Consider the following 22,083-nt stretch of genomic DNA (forward strand, 5'->3'; position numbering starts at 1 on the left):
TTGTTCCAGCCAATCCATAAAATCAAAATTTTGTCGAAAAATAGCTCATATTTGCACAAAACCCTGAAAAGTACGCGTTTTTCGCGGGTTTTTTTTTGGGGGGGGGGGAATTATATGCGAAATATGCGAAAAATGTACAGCACAAAAGATGTTGAGCGTCAAATTTCATCCTATAAAACGTGTTCAAAAGGTTGTCAAAACGCTCATCTACTTACTGAAGTTACCGAGGATTGTAATCATGAGCTCCGAGAATAAAAAAATACCAAAAAAATTAAAATCAAGGTCAGAGCAATTCAGTTACAATTCTCACATTCTTTTCATTTTTCACACGTTTCCACAATGCTCGATGAAAAAAAAATCCTTCAAAATGAAAAAAACATACAAAAACTTACCAAGACTGGACAAATTACGTATCCAAAAATTGTTCAGAAGTCCAACTCAAAATCAGTGATTGCAAAAAATACAAATTTCGATTTCAATTTCAAATTTCAAAATTTTTTACAAAATCATTTACAAATCCAAAAAGTAGCAGGAAACGAACCTGTTGATAGATTAGCAAAAACAGCCACTACCCCCACCCCTCTTACCTCTCTCACTCATAATGATATTAAATCTCTAATCACTCATAACACATTTACCAACTGGCAGAAGTTTTGGTCACAACAAACTTCAAACAAACTCTTCCAACATAAAAAAACAACCCTCTCCTGGAAAAATCTAGGCCACCTGAACAGAAAAGAAGAAATCCTTATTACTAGACTAAGAATAGGCCACACAAAAATTACTCATAACCACTTATACCAAAAAGAACCAAAACCCCCATGCCAATTTTGCAGAAACGAACCCACGTCCATTCAACACATACTTTTCAACTGCTCCCAACTAAAACAAAACAGACTTATACTACAAATAAAAGAAAACCCACCTGCTTATCCCTGACGAACCCTGTGAAATACAAAAATTCATCTCCCTAATAAAAAACATCAACCTCACAAACCAAATCTAACCCCTCCCCCTCTACGGGTGTAATAATCTTGTAATTATAAACACCCCCCCAAAAAAAAAAAATTTTGAATGAAGTTGAAAATTACTTCAAATGTAAGTATACAATTTTTCTTCTAAATCAGTTTTTTTTTGAAGATTTTCCTGTGAAAAAGTTGACTTTGTTAATTTTTTTTGTGTAGTTGAGGAGGGGGGCTGAAGTGGAGACCTTCCTGAAAATTTGGTTGAAAAAAGGTAGTGAAAGAAGTACCTAGTGATTTTTTCATAAAAAATTCTGTTACTTTTGTAATAGTATGGATAGGAATAACTAGGTTTGGGTGGAGTTATGGTAATATCATCTGGGAACCATTTTAAGAATTATTTCTTAGAGAAGGAATAATTTCCTCTTCCGAACTAGCTCAACTCAGGGAGAGTAGCCACCCTCTCTAACCATGATATTCATTTAAATAATAAAGAATGTTGAAGAAAACACTCAGGTGAACATTTCCTGTCCCAAAAGTCGATGTATTACATGAAATATTACAGCTATATAAATACTTTACAAGTGACGTATGGTATTCATTTGATAAGGTGCAACTTAATGATACAAACTAACTAGACAATACTCCTGCGTATTAGTAAGTTTGGTTGCATATTCTAAAGTTACAAATTATGTATTACATTCGTCTACGATAAAGATATCTAAGAGAGACATTAAAATAAAATAGGAACGTCTGATAAAGTTACGCCCTTCATCGTTCAACCTACATCCATGGTTCGCACTAAATCCCCATGTCCACAGGCAGATATTTTGATTAACATTAATTAGGTGGTTAATCCAAATAGGTATGATCGGGGTAAAATCCCATTATAAGATGTACACGTTAATCTACTCACCTGTGGGTCCCCTAATACTAGGCCCGAGCGTAGATTCTAGTTTTAGAAACACTTTTGTATGGTTGCCACTTCTCCCAGTCCGGATTCTGGTAAAGGGTCTGAGTTATAAAAGATTTATGAGGAGTCCCCCATTCGGGGGTTACGTTAAACATTTGAATTTAATTTACGTTAACCACCGAAGGTGGCAAAAAATAATAAAAGAGCTGGCACGACACATTCTATGTTAAACTGAGTAAGGTAGAAGACAAGACCTTGCCATCGCGAGTAGCAGGAATCGAGTGAGGAGGCGAGCTCGACGTTCTCAGAGAGACACCTCGAGTTCGCGAATCATCTGTGATGTCATATAGTTCACACATTGTCATTTACTGTTAGAGTAGAGAGATGCCCAGGGAAATTGTATGATCGAAAGATCTAGAAGAACCAAAATAAGATGACCTTAACGAGGTACATCTTTGAAATATTGCTTATGCAATATGTACAACATGGACTACCTATGGCAGTCAGGGCATATTTCCCCATTACACTTTAATACCATAAATGATCAACTTCTGGTAATTTTCAATTGTTGGGCGAGGGGGGAGCAATTCGACAAAAAATCATCATTCAATTTCGAGAATTTCCTATTAATTCTTGGTATTTTGCAATAGTCTAAGCGGTTTGTGCAGAATTTTACCCACATGAGAGATTTTCTCAAAATTTTGTCATTTTCTGATAGTCTTATCAGTTTTTGATATTTTTGAGTGATTTTCACAATCAAATTTAACAATTTTTAAGATACTTTATTTGTAAATATTCATTTCTGGCTCTTTATTAAACATGGAGATTATAAGAATTTTTACTTTGACCTACGACCATTAATATTACATATATCTGTTGATTGATCAATAATTTTATAACCAACTAATCCATCTTAATTTTTCTTTGTTTCAGGTGAGTACAAATTTCCTTCCAAAAATGATATGTAGAATATGTACTCCCATATGCGAATAACGAATAAGCAAGTAGGTAGTTTTATGTATAATCCTTATGAGAAAAGTTACGTATGTCACTTCTACACCTATAACCTTTTATTTTCAATGGCAAATCAAAAAAAAATCTTAAATCACGGAATATGAAAATCAGCTGAAATAATTTGTCCATCAAGTTTGAATTGAGGTGATCTGATTTTCCGAGTACGAATTTGGAAACCGTAGATCAAATTTTTGAGTTCACAATCGATTTCGATTTTTAATGAATTTTTAAAAAAACAAACTTGGGTCCAAAATGGAAAAAAATTCAAAATTTTACCAAATAGACCAAGAGAGCTGAAATTTGGCGTGTGCTCTGTTGTTGACCCTCCAAATCTATTGGAAACGGTTTTGAACAATTTTGAGTGGTAGTTCTGGAGCACAGTTGCAGATTTTTGAAAATTGGAATTTCTACAACATTTTACCCAACTGAGTCGTCGAAATGAAATTCACTTATTACCCCAGTTTAAATATGCTGAGTCAATTGGACGCGGTTTCAAGCTGTTCTGAAGCCTTAAAATAATTTGAGCGTCACTTTTTCAACAGAATACAGAGTATCTAAGGCGGTGAAAGTAGTGAAAAAGTAGTAATTTTAAAACAAAATCAAGAGGTTATTTAAATGACTATAGAAAAGTCAAGTCAATGTCTCATAAAAGTGATGAAAAAAGTGGTTCCAAAAATAGCCGAATGATAAATTATACAATTTAATATTTTTCAATGGAAATTACAAACCATAAAAAATTGACTAACTTGATCAAAATTTGGCTTAACAGTGAGTTCTTTTGTCAATTTTACCCCATCCACGTACTATCATAAAAATGTTTGGAAAAATGCTACCCTTACGTACATTCGGCGTGGTACCAGAATTTTCTCCCCACTATTCATGGATATCCATTTTTTTCAGCAAAAAACGCATTTTTTTCAGCAAAAAACGCATTTTTTGGCTGTAATGTCCACAAGGGAGTGGGCTGAGAGGGAGAAATTCCTCTCGAAAATTTTTTGGAGGTTGTCAACAATAATCCATCACAATTTTCCAAATCTGGGAACAGGGCCATATTTCGCCTATTTTACCTGGAAATTTCTATTGTCTAAGTCTTTCTCAGATTAATAAACTCCCCCAAAAAACTACAATTTAAAAAATTCACACGTCTGAATTTTTCAAACACGTAAAAATTCTACCTAAAATTCATACTGATATTAAAAATTCTTACCATGATTTCTTCAAACATATCAAATGAGCTTCTGCCATCATCATTCCTCGCACAAATTGGCTTCTAAAAAAAAAAAAAGAAAACCAAATTTACATGTCAAACTAAAGGCAATAAATTATCGAGTCAATTTTAAAACCAGAACCGTATTCTATACGATTCTTCGTTACAGGGTAAGCAAAGCAAGGCAAAGCAAAGCTAAAAAAAAAAAACGCACGCACAAAGAGAGAAGGAAAATCAAACTACGACGAATGAAACGAGCTCTGTTTAAATTTTCATTGGTATACTCGAGAAAATCACCTAGGAAATCAATCAAGATAATAAAACAAGCTATAAAATCAGGCACTAGGCATACCCTGCTATCAAAAGCCAAAGCTAAGATTTTTTTACGCTTTTATCGCACCCGATGGAAAATTCTCCAAGTCGAGCGCCGGAATTTTCAGCCAATTAATATTATTTTTTGTCGACCCCGAAACAAACTTTTGAGGATACGATAAAGTACCCTGAAGTTGGCTAGAATTACCAAGTTAATCATTTTATATTGATAGTTGAGATTACAAAACTCCTACTCACACACATCCGACGAAGTTATTCAACCCATATAATTAATACGTGTTAATAAAACATCCAGATCGACACGACTTCGGTGGCAAAAAATTCCCATTTTTTTCTTCTTCTTCTTCGCCATTCTATCGTTACGTCAATAATGTAATGTGGGTTTATTTATACGTAGTAGAGGTACCTAATACCAGCATGGTGGTATTTTTTGGGGTACATCTTATCAACACGCTCGTGTTTTGCCAACTGTCGCAAAGCGTTAAAATTGAAATCTGCTGCGGTATAAGTTATTTTTCCTCGTTCGAATAATGTTGGTATTTTTCATTTTCGCTTCATAAATTTCACCACGCGAAAGATATATAACGTCGTGTTATTTCTTGTATAGTCGAAACGATATCTTAATGAGGTGGGATGATTTTTTTTTCAGGCCGAGGTGATGATAGCGATGGTGGTTGTTTCCTCCGAATATAGTGTAAAATCTTATGTTTGGTTGTACATAGTATATGCTGTGCGGTGTGATGAAAACGCGTTGAATATAAATTCATAAATGATGAAGATGAGGCCAATTTGTATTTCTTTAGTAGATTTTTCATCTGGTCTTTTCTACAGCCGTTGTACATTATATAGAACAGGGTGCTTCGGAAATGATCGACGATTTTTTCGAATGTTATTTGAAGAGATAAAAAAATTATCCAAGGGTAATTTAGGAGGGAGGAGGATGAATCAAGTGATAAAGTTCAATTCAAAGTACAATTCGAAAAAAAATTGAATAAATTTTTTTTTTAAATTGTTAAAAATAGTGAATTATGTTGTTGAACATTTGCCTATAAAAAAAATAAATTCACTCAAAAGAAATAGTTATTTTTAATCACCCCCCCCCCCTCCACCATAAAATACGCGCAGAAAAAAGTTCACCATGAAAATAAATTTAAATAAAAATCCATTTCAGATGAAAAAATGTCCTATGCACGTTTCAAGGCCATCAAAATTATTCATAATTGGTTCCTCATCCTCACTCTCTTCAATGATAGTCAGAAAACCCATTCACATTGGAATTGGAAAATGAACAAAACGAAAATCCATTTTCGAAATGTCTCATAATACGTGCTCAAAAGTTTGATAATCCATTGAAAATGACAATTATCAAAAAACCGCATAAAAATCTATTCAAAATTGAAAAAACACTCCGGAGCAAAAGGCATGGACGTCCATTTTTTCGACTTTGAGATTTTTATATCATTGGAAAGCTCTTGAAATCCGCTTTCCAATGATGTAAAAATCTCAAAGTGGAAAGAAACGAACTTCTATCCATTTTTTCCGTATTCTTATCAGAAAAAATTCAGTCAAAAAAAAAAATAGATTCCTTTGTGAATTCAACTTCTTGATTCATAAACATTGTTTCTTCTCAAATCAGAATTGAGGTAAGATTTGAAAAAAACAGAATCTCTGAAAAAAGGAAATTAGATAACTCACAAGCTTTGAGTAGGCAACAAAATTTTATCAATCATTATCATGACGTTTCATTGTGATTTCAAACAATTTTATCAAGTCTATGAGATGAGATTATCAGTTACCTAATATATCACAATTTTTGAAATATATTATCTAGTTGTACTTTGAGCAATAATTTTTAAATTTCAGTCAGGGTGTCTAGTGTCTACAGCCTACAGGAATTTGTTGACCGAAGGTCCAGTACCTCTTTTTCACTTTTTTTTCACTAGGTACCTTCCGAAACATTTTCAACATCTCAATCCCCTCCCCCCAAACATCAATTTTTTTAATTTTTCAACTTTTTTTTCTTTTCTTTTTGGCTTGTGTGTACTTTGACCATAGTTTCTATACGAGAGAAGATTATTTTTTCATTTTCAGATTTTAAGAGTTGAAACTGCTCCCCTTTACCCCTCCTCTTAATGGCCTTGAGAATTGATGCAATTTCAGGAAATTTTGGTGAAGTTCAGCAAACATTTTCGACATTTTCACTTTTCAAGTTGAGTATGTTTTGCATCCATACTTGAAGTATGTATCACAAGTCCATTACCATTCCTATGATGTTGGACTTTCACCATGATCCAAAAGTTCGCAGCTTTCGCGCGTAATCGCAAACAAAATTGAGCTTTTTGAAATTTTCATGGGATGAATTTGCACAAAATTCATTAAAAATTGAATTTCTCAGGAACGGCTGAACCAATTTTGATCAAATTTGAAATAAAAGCTCAAAGCTTCGAAGTTTATCGAGTGACAAATTTTTTTTAGATATTTTTAAATTCCTACAAAAAAATAAATAATAATACGACCCTCAAATTTTTGTGAATTATTCATACATGAACGAATTGATCAATTTTTTGAAAGAAACATTCGCCAACGAATCGATCAATTATTCTTTATTTTATGAACCAATTCGTTCGCGAATGAGTCACTTATACGAATCAATTCGTTCGCGAATGATTCATCAAAAATTGAGTAAATGAATCGATTCTTTCGCGAATGATTCAGTGACTATTGATCAACTCGTTCGCGAATGATTCACAAAAAATAATTCAATTCGTTCGTGAATGATTCACCAAAAATTGAGCATATGAATCGATTCGTTCGCGAACGAGTCACTTATACGAATCAATTCGTTCGCGAATGATTCATCAAAAATTGAGTAAATGAATCGATTCGTTCGCGAATGATTCAGTTACTATTGATCAACTCGTTCGCGAATGATTCACAAAAAATAATTCAAATCGTTCGTGAATGATTCACCAAAAATTGAATAAATGAATTGATTCGTTCGCGAACGAGTCACTTATACGAATCAATTCGTTCGCGAATGATTCATCAAAAATTGAATAAATGAATCGATTCTTTCGCGAATGATTCAGTTACTATTGATCAACTCGTTCGCGAATGATTCACAAAAAATAATTCAAATCGTTCGTGAATGATTCACCAAAAATTGAATAAATGAATTGATTCGTTCGCGAACGAGTCACTTATACGAATCAATTCGTTCGCGAATGGTTCATCAAAAATTGAGCAAATGAATGGATTCGTTCGCGAATGATTCAGTAACTATCGATCAACTCGTTCACGAATGATTCACCTAGAAATCAATCAGTTTGTTCAATCGCCAATCGGTTGTGAATGATTCGATTCGATTTGATTCACTTCGCTCGAAAAGACTAGAGAGATCATTTCTATATAATAATGTCACATCCGTTTGCGAATGATTCACCAAGAAATTAATTAATTTATTCAATCGCCAATCGTTCGTAAATGTTTCGATTCGATTATTAACAGATCAATTACTGTAATACAAAATATGTTTCAAAAAAATTCGTTCGTACAAAAGATTTATATGTACCTATTTGAAGAAAAGTCAGTCTTTTACTCAACTTTTCCTGACGAATGGCAACAAAAATTGACCTGGATCGAGAAAAATAATCAAGTTTCTAAAGAGAAATCACGTTTTGATACCTGCTTCATTAATCCCTCGAGTCTTTCTCCTTTTTCTGGAGAGGGAGGGGGGGAGGATTGTCAGCATAGTTTTTCAGATCACGCAATATTTGACCGCCCTTTACTCTCGTAAATTTGAAACAGTGAAATTTCACTGCTTAGCAGTCACGACATTTTGGCTACTTAAAAGCAGTAGTTTTTTACTGCAAAACAGTGAAAAATCCACTGAATTGGTCAGTAAAAATCATTTTTACTGATCAATTCAGTAAATTTTTTACTGTTTTGCAGTAAAAAACTACTGCTTTTAAGAAGCCAAAATGTCGTGACTGCTAAGCAGTGAAATTTCACTGTTTCAAATTTCGAGAGTACTTTTCTAAATTTGCTGATTTCCATAGCCAAAATTTTAGGTGCTGAAATTCATTTTTCGATTTTTGGTAAGTATATTTTTCAAAATTCAAATATGGGCAATCAAAAATTCATCAAATTGACCTAGAAAGCTGAAATTCGGATCGTATTCTCTGTTTTTGACCTTCCGAGTCATTCAGGAGCTTTTAGCGAATTTTCAGATTCTCTAAACTCGAAAGTCGTATTTACCTTCTTCGTGATCCATTCCATCGATTTGGGCACAATTTTCAAAATGTTTTTGTGTCGGATCAAATCCAAAATCATCGGAGAAGGAACTTGGCGAGTTTGAATAATGGCCAAAAAGTCTCAGATCTTCACCCTGTCTTTTCAAGGTCGCTCCACAACGATTTTATTGAATCGTTGCTCTCGACTATCGGTTCAATTTCAAGAATAAACTCAATTGAACCCTATCCTCCTCCATCCTAAAAAAAATTCTCGACTAAGTAATGCTTGTTCTAGAATAAAATTTCTTGCGAATGGACTCCCCACGTCCCCAGGTCGAATCAATATCAATATCTATGTATTTTGAAACGAAAACTCCAGGAAAATAGATATTAAAATACTACATACCTCTAATAAACTGGCGAAAGCAAGCAACTACAAAAAAAAACATACATCAAAAAATGAAAAAAATCCATACAATTTCAATATGCTCAATTAAATTTACCGGAAACTCGTAGTTTTGCTGGTAGTATAGCTAAATACCTCTCGAAAAATGAGTTTCATTTAACTTGATTGGATCATCATGGTAATTGCAAATATTGCAAATATGCATTGAACCTTTTCCAAGCAATTTATACAACATTAATTTGCTATAAATGGCAATAACAGCATCGTACTAGATGGGTCAAGTATCGAGATGGAATATTTTTCTGTGGGAAGGAGGGAGGGGAGCGGGGGCTGCGATCGATACGCGAAACTTGCAATTTATGTGTAATATTGGCGATTGTTTTTAACAGGTTTTTCTAATAAATTTCTACCGCACGGTTTTATTACGTTTTCTGGATTATTCGGTTATAGAACGATAATCCAATCCGTATAAATAACTAAATGTAAACAGTTGAATTCGTGTTTGTTTTTTTTACCGCAAATGTACCTTTTACTTATTCGAATCGAGCGTGTGTGGTATCATAAGGATTTATTCCTTACGAGCGACCAATTAGGTTAACTAATTTTTCACTAGAATGCTTTTTAGTCTTTATACGACAGCAGAAATATCTACGCAGACTCGTTGCGATATTTTTCTATAAAATACACTACCATTCGTAATATTCTATTACAAATTTGAGGCGAATATAACTATGACGTAAAAATATGATTAAGTAAAAATAGTACCATCATTAACGTCATAGAGAGACTGGTTTCACGCGTGAATTAACCCATCGATTACAAAAGAACTCTTTTCGATGAATTTCCATCCCAGCAGGTTGAATTTTTCAAAGTTGACAGACTTTTTGGTAAGTTGTCGACTCGCCTTGTTTTGTTGTACGAGTAACTCGAACAAGAGAGCTATAGTGTATACACGAAGCTAACATTCTAATTTCAATGCTGCTATATTCGCGTGTAACAAATTGTATGCAGCGTGACTTCTTTGTGTTGTACAAGTTTCGAGAAGTTTTTGATTAATGAATCCCTTGATTCAATTATTGCGACATCTTACACTCCTTTATTCGCAATGCAGAAGGCGCCTTCTTCTGTGACGTAATAAAAATTACCTCATTATCACTACGTATACGTTTGTAAAATTGATAATAAAGTCGATCTGCGGATGCTGTGTACATAAAATACAGAGAGCTAAAAATACGCCATCCTATTCGAGAAATAAGGCATCTCTCTCTTTATAATATTATATATCTGTCGGTTAATTTAAATTATAAATCTGCAATAAATAATACAAATATTTAGATTTAATTTTCCTATACCAAAGTTTTCGATATCGAGAAAAAGGGTTTATTGGCTTCGCTTCGAAGGTACACGAGGAGTACGAGTATCTACAGTAGGAATACGACGCGAGCTATAGAGATTTTTATTTTACTTTAATTAAAACGACGAATCAATCGATTCAGAAAACAGAAAACCGCTGGAACTGGCAACAGAGTTGGTTGAAAGGAGCGGGGAATTATTTATTGTACCAGATTACCGAGCTAAATTGCCCCAAGAAACCGCAAATCTAAAACAGATTAAAAATATCTCCTCAACGATGTAAACAAAAGGGATAACATTGATTTAGTAACTGGTAAGTTTTCACCGTTGCGTTGTTGCAAATATCCAGTACGATGCTGGATGCCACAACGAAAGTGGATGTTTCGAAATTCGGAATCATTTAAAATGATTTGTGGGTATATATTACCAGAAAAGAGAAGCAAATTAAATACATAATTCATGAAAAATTCACTTCGTTGGCTTTCTTATAAAGTACTTATTTGGAAATAGAATGAATCGCTGAGTAAACAAAATGTCACAATGGAAGCTACTTACATTTTATTTTACGCGGATTTTTTTTTCCTATCATTTTGTGTATTTTGAATGAATACGGAGAGGCGAGCTTATTTAGCAACATTGTTAAATCGACTATCTCGCTGAACAAACACGAAACGACGCCGACGCGCTAATTGCTTAGATTATGGTTAGGTACTTTTATTTTTTTGCGTTTCGAACATTTACATTTTTTTATTTTGTTCCTTTATTTATTTATTTTTTGTTAGCTTATATTGTTGGATAGGTTTCAATTTGTACATCTAAATTATCAAGTTCGATTAATCTGGCAAACTCGTGTATTGAAAAATATACTTATTAATCGAGATGAGCGTGGGTAGTGAAAAAAATGGAAATGGATAGATTTGATGGGATGATTGTAATATTCATAAACATTTTTAAGAAACGACCAAACTGCCCCACCAAATGTTTTACCTAGACACTCAGTTCCAGCTTCGACCACTAATATTATGGTCGAAGAGTTACAGTGTATTTTTCTGCTCTCGACGTTGTAATTTTGGCACTGCTACAGACGGTTTAGTTTTCAAAAATAAATCAAACTGATCAAGAAGCTATCTCACTCAAAAATCGTGATAAGTAAATGGAAAATTGAGCTTTGTAGCACTGAACTTCAGATCTTATCTAGAATTTTATCATGTAATGTCGGACCATCACCATGATCCAAAACTTTACAACTTTCGAGCGTAATCGCAAACAAAATCGAGCTTTTGGAAATGTTCATGGGGTGACTTTGCACAAAATTCATCAAAATTGAATTTCTCAGGAACGGTTGAATCGATTTTGATTAAATTTGAAATTTCACAGCTGGGCTACTAGCCAGACATTTCGCCTTCATGATGTTCCAACAGCTCAAAGTTTCCAAGTTTATCGAGCGACAAAATTTATACCTAGAAAATGGCTGAAAACCGATTTCGATGAAACTTGAAGTCTCACTAGGCCTGCGCGATTCCTACAAAATACTAATACGACCCTCAATTTTTGGTGAATCATTCATGAACGAATTGATCAATTTTCTGAAGAACCCTTCGCCAACGAATCGATCAATTTTTTAATTTATGAATTAAATACCAAAATTGAGTGAATGAATGGATTCTTTCGCGAACGAGTCACTTATACGAACCAATTTGTTCGCGAATGTTTCTCCAAAATTGAGTAAATAAAGCGATTCATTCGCGAACGAGTCACTTAAACGACTCAATTCGTTCGCGAACGAGTCACTTAAACGACTCCATTCGTTCACGAACGACGGAACGAGTCACTTATACGACTCAATTCGTTCGCGAATGATTCACCTACAAATTAATCGTTCGCGAATGATTCACCAAAAGTTGAGTAAATGAATCGATTCGTTCGCGAACGAGTAACTTGTACAAACCAATTTGTTCACGAATGGTTCACTAAAAATTATTCAATTCGTTCGCGAATGATTCATCAAAAATTGAGTAAAATGAATCGATTCGTTTGCGAACGAGTCACTTATACGAACCAATTTGTTCGCGAATGATTCACTAAAAATTTTTCAATTCGTTCGCGAATGTTTCTCCAAAATTGAGTAAATAAAGCGATTCGTTCGCGAACGAGTCACTTATACGACTCAATTCGTTCACGAATGATTCACCTACAAATTAATCGTTCGCGAATGATTCACCAAAAGTTGAGTAAATGAATCGATTCGTTCGCGAACGAGTCATTTGTACAAACCAATTTGTTTACGAATGATTCACTAAAAATTGAGTAAAATGAATCGATTTGTTCGCGAACGAGTCACTTATACGAACCAATTTTTTCGCGAATGATTCACTAAAAATTATTCAATTCGTTCGCGAATGTTTCTCCCAAATTGATTAAATAAAGCGATTCGTTCGCGAACGAGTCACTTATACGAATCAATTTTTTCGCGAATGATTCACTAAAAATTATTCAATTCGTTCGCGAATGTTTCTCCAAAATTGAGTAAATAAAACGATTCGTTTGCGAACGAGTCACTTAAACGACTCAATTCGTTCACGAATGAGTCACTTATACGACTCAATTCGTTCGCAAATGATTCACCTACAAATTATCCGTTCGCGGATGATTCATCAAATGTTGAGTAGGTAAATTAATCGAATCGTTCGCGAACGAGTCACTTATACGAACCAATTTGTTCGCGAATGATTCACCAACAATTATTCAATTCATTCGCGAACGAGTCACTTAAACGACTCAATTCGTTCACGAACGAGTCACTTATGCGAACCAATTTGTTCGCGAATGATTCACTAAAAATTATTTAATTCGTTCGCGAATGTTTCTCCAAAATTGAGTAAATAAAGCGATTCGCGTTCGCAAATGAGTCACTTAAACGACTCAATTCGTTCACGAACGAGTCACTTAAACGACTCAATTCGTTCACGAACGAGTCACTTATACGACTCAATTCGTTCGCGGATGATTCATCAAAAGTTGAGTAAATGAATCGATTCGTTCGCGAACAAGTCACTTATACAAACAAGTTTGTTCGCGAATGATTCACTAAAAATTATTCAATTCGTTCGCGAACGAAGCACTTAAACCACTCAATTCGTTCACGAACGAGTCACTTATACGACTCAATTCATTCGCGAATGGTTCAGTAATTATTGATCAACTCGTTCGCAAATGATTCACATACAAATCAATCGTTCGCGAATGATTCATCAAAAGTTGAGTAAATGAATCGATTCGTTCGTGAACGAGCCACTTATACGAACCAATTTATTCGCGAATGGTTCACTAAAAATTATTCCATTCGTTCGCGAATGATTCGTCAAAAATTGAGTAAATGAATCGATTCGTTCGCGAACGATTCACTTAAACGACTCAATTCGTACGCGAATGGTTCAAGAATTATTGATCAACTTGTTCGCGAATGATTCATCAAAAGTTGAATGAATGAATCAATTTGTTCTCGAACGAATCACTTATACGAACCAATTCGTTCGCGAACGAGTCACTTATACGAATCAATTCGTTCGCGAATGATTCAGTAATTATGGGCACAACTTGTTCGCGAACAAAATGATAATATATTTCAAAAAAAGTGAATCAATTCGTTCGTAAAAGATTTTTATTTGATGAAAAGTCATTTAACAATTATTCTTATACCACCTTCACGATATTTTACTGATTTTTATAAAATTCCAATTGGCTTTTCGGTCGCACTTCATGGCTTTTTTTGCATTTAACATTTTTGGGCTTTCAACATTCATTTTCATTTTTTTTTTTTTTGTAAAATTTTCTAAATAAGAGCTAGGAAAGTAACCAACCAACTGAGGGTAACTTTGTGCCAGATCCGAAAAATTCCAGCTGCTCTGTCTTGATTGAAATTTCCCGGAGATAGCACAAGGAGGTTTAAAAAGGTGAGATGATTTTTATTCGACTCTTTTACAAGGGAAACATTGGGGCAAAATTATATTTGACTCGAGCCCACATTGGTTCTCGATGGTCCAGTCAGTTCTCGAATATTTTCGTGGATGCTTATTCAAAGTACTTTTACATATACTTTTTTAAATAGGTACGTTTCAAATGCAATTATTCTGGCTGAATTTTTCAACATTTTGATGAAATTTGAACGGCTTTTTAACCATTACGAATGATTTTAAGGTTTTTTAATTACATACTTTCATGAGATTCTGATGTTTCGTCGACGTTCCATGGACATAATTATATGTACCTATGCTATGTTCGGAGAAACTTCGTCTGCATGTTTTTGCTTTTGGCCATTTTCAATGATTTTCGAACTTCAATTTTCTTTTTAATAAACTTTCAATCATCAATCATGTTTTTCAGCACACACTTTGAAAAGCTTGTGTTCCATTACATGGTACAGCTGACCCCTTTTGATCCAGCTAATCAATAGGTCTTTCCACTTCCTCTCTCGCCAAAAACTTATCACGAAACCATAGAAGATAACCACCAATATCAATACAATTTTTCATCGTCAAATAGAGGATTGCAGTCCAGAGATCCTCTTCCGACTACAAATGAGCGCCTAGGTATCCCATTATCTTGGGATTTTCAAAAATCCATTACCAATTTCACCTCATCCCTCCAAACCATCAAGAAAAATAGAACAATCCCATATTAGCCTCATCGCTACACAAAAAACAACTAGGAAAAAAATCCAGGATTGCTACGTAAGTTAAACGAGAGATGTTATTTCTTCACGAGGAGGTTGAATTTCGAATGCAACTAGTGCAACGTTTCGCATAAACAATAACAATGGTAAAACAGTTTAAAATTCTATCGTCGGGCATTTTATATTTTAAAGGAGATTTATTTTCAAATTCTTCGCTCGGTTGCTTTCTACATACAAAGCATTACCTACTTCTGAGCACCTCGATCGTTCTTCTACGAGTATATCTGTGTGTTTTCGAGAATACCTACCTACACTCGAATAACGACAATTTGTATTAAATACGAATAATACGACGTTGAAGAGAATATTTCATTAAAACTCGACTTGAACGTTTTGATTTGTATAAACTTGCTACGTATGATCTATGGAAGTATTCTGGCGTGGAATTCGACTAAGTACTCTTATATATTCGAGGTACACTCGAGTAAATAGGCTATTCATTTGTATCATCGTCGTCGTCAGTGCATACGAAAGGGGATACTCGAGTACAGTAGAAGATCATTACAAATATTATGCAAATCACATCTCGAGGTATATTTGCGTAGTAAAGCCCACTATAATTACGATGATTTTAAGCCGACTAATGCGACATCTTTGAATTAGTATTCGTAGCATTCGGTATTAGGTATATACGAGGTATGTACGAGTAGATAGGTTAGATACACAGCTCAACCAAGCATAGCTAAAAGAGTATACTCGTAGTATTTGCTAACAAAATACCACGCTGTACATATCTAATTGTTATTTTATAAAGGCAGTCTGCACCTGGCAGCTTCCTCGAGTCGAGTCGACATTTTGTAAACATTTCAACCCCACGAAATACCTATACCTAACGAATATGAATGTGACAGAAAATGTGAAATTTTACACTACGTCATCTAGAAAATCGTAATCGGTTTCTTCAATATAGGCATAAGGGGCCCCTCAGCTAACTCAACTTTAATAGCTGTCGGGTGTAAAACGGGTACCTATTCCATTTTATCAACGCTAAGATGCGTATAAGACCTATGGCTGAGGGGGGGGGGGTGTGGGGAAAGAGAATCAAATCTTCCGAATTTCACATCGCATCGTCGTCGAGCCGAAGTAGATTCTTTTTCGATGAATTACACACGTCGCCAACGAGTGTTTATTCGATTTGTTGTTTTAACGAAAAAGCCTCCCTGGCAAAAAAAAGCAGCAAGAGCAGGCAAAAAAACACTCGCGAATGTCGTTTCTATTGTTCTAAATTTATTTTCCAAGGTCATCACATGTGTATTTGCAATGTCGATGTCGATGTCGGTCAAGTTCTTTATCGAAAGTTCAAATCCGCAGCGTCGTCGTTTGGTTTGATTGTTACACGTCGTCGAAGACGGGCGTTTGTAAAGTCGATCGAGTGTTTACACCCAGCAACAGCTAGTGTTTCTAATCGTGAAATGTTTTTCGTGGGAGGTTTGTAAACAGTGTTATAAATTATATATGAACGGGAACGATTACGCCTATACTACAACGTGTATTCATTAACGCGAAATTTACTTCGAATAATTTAATAGGTTAGGTTAGGTACTCTATAGTCTACACTATATAGGTAGAGGAATAACCTAGACTGATTCAGACTTATAAGCTGAATAATGTGGGGTAAGAGTACGCGGGTATAGCCTGTTGACGTAGCGTGGGTTTAAATACGTTTACCTACTCCTCGTTGTTGAATGCCATAAGCGTACAAAGGTTCTCAATTACGTAATTAAAGGTCGTAATTAACTTTTGCATCGAATGAAGGACGAGTGTCGAGTATCGAGTGTTTTTTGATTACTTTGCGAGATATGATTACAGTTTAGGGAGAGTCGTATGATCCTCGTGTAGATACGTATATGAGTTGAAGTAGGTGCACTTCACAATTTCAAGAGGAAATGAAATCGAAAAAAATTATAATCAGTATTACAATCTTATCGAGAAAAAGAACACGATGATTTTCGGATTAAAAAATCTGTTGTGAAATTGAATGGGTAAACAGACATACGAAAGTATTCAAAATGACATCTCATTCGACCATATTGGATGGCTCAATGGCCTCAATTTAGACGGAAGAAGTTCAGAGCGAATAAATTTCAGAAACTTTCAAGCGAAAAATTGTCAACACAAAAAATTAGATAGTGACACATATTTTTTAAACGATGATTCGAGTCATCATCAGGAGAGTTGTTTTTCCATTTTTTTAAAAATGTGATGAATGACTTCGGCAAGATGTGGGAAAAAATTGAAATTTTTTCGGCCAATGCCAAATCTCATTCTTTGTGAAAGCTTAAATTTTTAAAAATTCAAAAATTCCAATGTTTATCTTTTTTTGGTTCAGATGATCTTTTGATGTTCACTGACACGTTCAATTCTAATCATTTCAAAGAGATAACCGCAAAATCATCATATTTTCAGGAGAAAAGAACTGTCTGAATTTGGCAAAAATGAACTTGAGCTTTTCTAATTTCTTAAGCGTGATATAAAAGTGCTAAATGAATCGAAATACCACTTAAACACCCCCCCCCCAAAAAAAGATTTGAATGAATGAATGAATGAAAGTTTTATTATTATTTGGTTTCACAATTTAGCGCTATTCATAAATATTACAAATAGGATACTTAAAAAAAGAAACTTGAGAAAGAAAAGAGAGTTAGGGGTAAGAAACCTAAAAGAAATTTTGAGGAAGTTATAATTTGTTCAGGTATTTTTCAGTTACAGTTTCAGAAAGTCGTCGATCGTTTCAATTTTGAGCTCACGTTGTATTTGGGTATTCCAGCAAAACCATGGAGCGTTATTTAGTGGCGATTCGAAAAAATTTATTTTGGAATACAGTGGAGTCTCGATAACTCAAACTCCGTTAACTCAAAAACTCCGATAACTCGAAGAAAAGTCTGTTTCCCTTCAACTCTCCATAAGACTCAATGTAAAATTCACTTCTTTACCTCGAAGTAAAAAGTCCAAAAACTCCGGTCACTCAAAGTAAAATTTTTGAAAAAGACAAGAAAAAACCTCTGTAAGTCGAACATTGCCAACGTTTTGCCTCTATAACTTGAATTTCTAGTTGAAAACACTTGTAAATTCAAATCTCATTGATACAAAACTCTTTCACATTCATATATCAGTTATCTTCAATGGTACCTCTACCTATTGTACAATCTCATTCCATACTATAATCTTTTCGTCCATGTATAATATGTGTTTTCATTTCATTCTAGTAAAAAAAAAAAACACTCATCTAATTCAAAACTTTGCTAACTCGAAATATACCAAAATTAACCTCTATAATTCTAACTCTGATAACTTGAAGTCAACGCCTTCTCCCTTCAGCTTCGAGTTATCGAGACTCCACTGTATTTGAAATTGTTTCTTGTTTGTTTTGGAGGTATATACCATACTACACTGGAGCCGCATATGTAAATGTAGGACAAAGAATAGTCTTGTATATCAGTAATGCTGTTTGGATTTTCAAGTGTGAACTTCTGTTGATTAGTGGGAAAAGTGTTTGGAGTTTGAAGTAGGTAGGTAGCTTTCATTTTCTGTGAGATGTGACTTGTGAAAGTGAGTCGTTTGTCAAGGAATACTCCAAGATATTTAACGGCATCGTCACTCCATTCTATTGCAGTGTTTTCGATATTAATGTTTCTGGTAGGGTTACAGTGATGTCTAAGCGTGAAGATTTTTGTAACTGTTTTGTTTGGACTGAGTTCAAGTTTCCAGGATTTTAGCCAGGAGTTGGAGGTGTTGATACTTTGTTTGAGTTCGTCAATTGCACTGGAGAGATTATTACTTTGGGTGCATAAGCAGGTGTCATCTGCAAATTGAAGAATTTTAGCATTTGATGAAGTTGTGATGTCATTGCAGTAGATGTTGAAAAGCATGGGGCTTATAACAGCTCCTTGAGGTACACCTCCGGGTCCAAACGTGAATTGTTGATGCGAATCTGGAAGTAACGGTCTGATAAGAACGATTTGATAATATCAAATAAGTAACGAGGTACTCGAGTATTCTGAAATTTTTTAGGAGACTGGAATGCCATATGTGACGCGGCACAACAAAATCGACCTTCCGACTGAAAAAATTATTTTTCACTTTTTGACGGATTTTTGGTCCTCGGACATTCAAAAATCATTTAAAACCACCCAGAAGTCCCTATGATTTGCATAGCTCCATATACATGGTAATCCAGTCAGAAGTGTGCTCATTTTTTTGATTTTTTTGATTTTTTAAAAATTGTTTCATTATTTCAACTTTTAAATCGACCTGGAGGCGAAACAAAGCGTTCTACGAGAAAAATACATTTAGCAAAGTTGTAGAGAATTAAATTTCCAAAAACCTATAAGAGGTTTATTTTTCTCCAAAATGCATAGTTTTTCCGTTTTTCTCAAAAAACAAAAACCTCATGATGATTACCATAAAATTTCTGTTTTTTGAGAAAAACGGAAAAACTGTGCATTTTGGAGAAAAATAAACCTCTTATAGGTTTTTGGAAATTTAATTCTCTACAACTTTGCTCGACGTATTTTTCTCGTAGAACGTTTTGTTTCGCCTCCAGATCGATTTCAAAATTGAAAATAATGAAAAAATAAAAAAAAATTGAAAAAATGAGCGCAATCATGACTGAGCCCCCTGTATCAATGTAAATAACCATTTTACCCAGTGATATTTACACAAAACAGGCAAGAAACGTTATCCAAGACTATGTTTAGCTCATTTTAGCCGGAGAACGTGATTAGAACGCAAGCGCTTCCGCTAAACGAGCAGAACTGGACTGAAAACTTTAACCCCCCGTAACTCAAAAACTTATTTTCAGTTCGAAGGTCGATTTTGTCGTGCCGCGTCACATATAGAGTTGTAAGCTTGTTTAATGTTGAGAAACGCTGTGGTGGCGTACTGTTTATTTTCAAAACCTTGGTGGATAATTGAGATAAAAATATCAAACACACACTTTCAGCTTGATACTACAGATAATATCAACCAATGCATTGCAACTTTTACATCTATTATTACCACATCTGCTGAAGAAAACAAAAAACCATCTTGAGCACTCAAAGGGATCAAATAACAAGCATATTCCCTTTAGCATCCTACGCATGATCCTGGAAAAGAACAGACTTTGTTGCTGCTGGCAACATACTAAAGATCCAAGTATAAAGCCTCAACTCAACCATCTAACGCACAAAGTTCAGAAGAATCTTAACGAATTTCGCTATACATCATACCAGAACTACTGTGCTAACCTAGAACCAGGTAGTAAAGATGTTTGGAATGCAACCAAACGAATTCTGAATCCACAAACATCTGTAACCTACCAAATTGTCTATAACAACCACACAGCCACCTCCGACAGCGATAAATGCAAATGAAATCTGGAATGATTTTTTTTCGAAATCCAACCCCCTCCCTTCCCTACGAGATTGGCCCAGTTTCACTTTAATTTTGTTGTGACTTGAAATTTTTTGTGAATACTCAGTCAAAGTTTTGTCAAAAAAAAGTCTAATGAAAATTCGGTGTTCAAATTTTCAGAAGTCAATTCACAGCATTTTTAGAAAATTCATCAAATTCGTCATCAAAATTCCAAAAAAGTTGAGTAACGACCCCCCCCCCCTTGTGGACTTTCAAAGCCATATTCAAAGATGTAATCAAAAATAAAAGATCAAGCAGATCACAATTTTCCATAAAATTTCATTTTTTGAAAATTTGTTCAAAACTTTTAGGAGAACTTTTGAGGGAAAATCCAATGCCCCAAACCAAAGCATTTCATTTATTTATTTTGTCATCTGAACTCGTATCTGTCCAACACCTACTTCTATTGTCCCCATTTACACCGAGATCGATTATCTCTTCAAATAGATGAAAACTCCCTCTTCATTTCTAGCAACCCCTCCGAAATAGAAAAATTTATTAATCTAGTCAAAAAACACAACCCAACAGATTCAATATAAATCTTCTGACGTAGAATGTAATATTCTAGTAATTATAAACACCAAAAAAAAAAAATTGAAATTTTTGGAATCTTGGTTGAACAATAAAAATGTAAACTATTTCTATGCAGCATCAAAATTTTACAACTGGAAAAATTTTAACGCTTGTTCCTCTCTGCTTAAATTTACATTTTATTGAAAAATGGATTTTTTTCAAATTTAAAAAATACTAAAATTTTGCTGAAGATCCAAATTTTTCACTCCAATTTTGTCGTAAAAAAGGGGAATGAAATGCTGTGTTCAAATTTTTCATCTAAGGGTCTCAAAAAAATTCAAAATGAGGCATTTGAAAATTTGTTTAGGTAGGTGATCAACCTGTTTTGAGTAAATGAGGAAATTTCTAATTTTCAAAGTGAGTGATGCCTTCGTGTTTTTTTCCCTCTCTGATATTGCAACACATTTTGAAATTTATTCACCGAAATTGAATTCTTCTCGATTTTGAAGCGACAATTTTAAAAATGGGAAAGGGAAGAGGAGGAGGAGGGTCTCCAGATTTTGAATCCCAAAAATAACTACCTATAGATACTTATCTGAACTCAGCGAGTGGATCCACATGTGAACCCTCATTTTCATAATTTATGAACTTTTTTCAAAATGATAGAATGGGCTTAAAAAAATGCTTACACGTCATTCATTCATTCATTCATTCATTTTTTTTGAATTGGTTTTTTACTCACATCTATTTAATGGTATGTACTATTGAAAAGGGGGGAGGGGTCGCTGCTGAGACTAGATCGAAAAAATAAACTATATTGATCTCAATGTTTTCAAGTTTGTAATAACCATCAATGCGTCACTCAAGATAAAAAAATTTTCAACTGTTGATCAAATTGCCCGCCCTCTTCCGAATTCGAGTTCAAAAACATTGAATTGATAATCGATATTATCTTTCATCATCAGACTTCCCTAAACTTCATTTTGAATTACCCTTCAACTACCACCATATTTCAAAATAATTC

At 34.4% G+C, this 22,083-nt stretch overlaps 1 protein-coding gene across 1 annotated transcript in view; it reads left to right on the forward strand.

Moving 5' to 3' along the window:
* Window positions 1-22,083, forward strand: part of LOC135837762 (G-protein coupled receptor dmsr-1-like) — a 182,645-nt gene that overhangs the window by 33,250 nt on the left and 127,312 nt on the right. The gene's annotated exons all lie outside the window — the stretch shown is intronic.

The sequence above is a fragment of the Planococcus citri genome, chromosome 2 (assembly GCF_950023065.1).
Source record: "Planococcus citri chromosome 2, ihPlaCitr1.1, whole genome shotgun sequence".
In the NCBI taxonomy this organism is placed as follows: Eukaryota; Metazoa; Arthropoda; class Insecta; order Hemiptera; family Pseudococcidae; genus Planococcus; species Planococcus citri.